Source organism: Calidris pugnax, unplaced genomic scaffold (genome assembly GCF_001431845.1).
Source record: "Calidris pugnax isolate Ruff unplaced genomic scaffold, ASM143184v1 scaffold639, whole genome shotgun sequence".
In the NCBI taxonomy this organism is placed as follows: domain Eukaryota; kingdom Metazoa; phylum Chordata; class Aves; order Charadriiformes; family Scolopacidae; genus Calidris; species Calidris pugnax.
In genome coordinates, this window is record NW_015091443.1 from 55,848 (window position 1) to 57,508 (window position 1,661).

Here is a 1,661-nt window from a genome sequence, read left to right on the forward strand (position 1 = left end):
GGGGGGGCACCGTGCACACCCAACGTGGGGACACGCCAGCCACCACCCCACCCACAGCCCCAGGGGTCCCCCCGTGCCAGATGGCCCCCCCATTGGGGACGGCGGCAAAGCCCAGTTCCCAGGGAGGGCACGGCTCAGCCAATGGCACCGTTGCCACCAGGAGGGTGGGCTTGCCGTGCCAGGCCACTGCGAGGGAGCTCCTGGCCATGAGTGATGGCATCTGTGGGGTGATGGAGGCTGAAGGACAAGCCTCGGTGTGCCCAGCCGATGGACACCACAGCCCCAGGAGGCCTGGATGCCAACCGCAGGGGGGGACAGGCTGGGGGGACACCGTGGTGGGCCTGGATCTGGCCATGGAGGGAGCTGGCACCAGGGGTGAGGTGGACGCTGGAAAGCAAAGTCACTCAGAGCAGCCAGGAGGGCTCAGGGCAGAGGAATCACAGAACCACAGGATGGTTTGGGTGGGAAGGGACCTTAAAGCCCCCCCCCCAGTGCCACCCCCTGCCCTGGGCAGGGACACCTCCCACCACACCAGGTTGCTCCAAGCCCCCTCCAACCTGCCCTTGAACCCCTCCAGGGATGGGGCAGCCACAGCTTCTCGGGCCAACCTGGGCCAGGCTCTCACCACCCTCCCACCAAACAAGTTCTTCCCCACAGCTCAGCTCCATCTCCCCTCTTGCAGTGTCCAACCCTTCCCCCTCCTCCTAGGGCTCCCCTCCCTCATCCAGAGTCCCTCCCCAGCTTTCCTGGAGCCCCCCTTCTTGAGGGACTGGAAGGGGCTCCAAGGTCTCCCTGGAGCCTTCTCTTCTCCAGGCTGACCCCCCCAACTCTCTCAGCCTGTCCTGGCTGCAGGGGGTGGGACAGGGGGTTCCACCCCACACCGCTGATGGCAACGGGCCGGGGGTCTCTGTCCCCACAGCGGGCCCCCACGGCGGGCGGAAGAGGATCCACTTCCCACCCCGTCCCCCACACGCCATCGTCCCCCAGCTCCTGCCTCGCCGTCACCGGGGTCCCCGGCACCGTGCCCCCCACCGTGGTGTCAGGGCTCATGGCGGGGGCCCTTCCGCCCCCCGGCCCCGCTCCCACCCCCGGCTGGAGGCCGCATCCCGGACATGGCGCCGAAAACAATCGCAGGGGCTGCCTGGGCTTCCCGGGAGGAAACGGGAAGGCCGGCAACGGGCTCTGGATTCAGCGGCTTGTGGGGGGCTCGGGGCGGCCGTGGGGGGCTCGGCACCGGGACGGGGCCTGGGGGGGATCAGATGGGGGCTGCCCCAGCACCACGGCCCCCCTCCTGCCCCCTCCCAGCACCGGAGCTGCCGTGTGGGGGGACACGGGATGGGGGGCGGCCCCCGGGTGATCCCCCTCTGCCAGGGGGAAGATGCCAGGAGAGTCACCACCATGGCACCACTGGCAGAGCCACCGGCAGAGAGGGGGGGTCCCGCTGCCCAGCCCTGGATGGGGTGGGGGGCACTGGACTTGTAGCCACGGCACGGCATGGCTTGGCACGGCTCAGAACGGCTCGGTGTGGCACGGCACGGCACAGCTCATGGCACAGCACAGCTCATGGCACGGCACAGCTCATGGCATGGCATGGCTTGGCACGGCTCACCAACACCAGTGACACCCCCCCCGCAGCCCCCCCCCCCCACCCAAACCCCCCC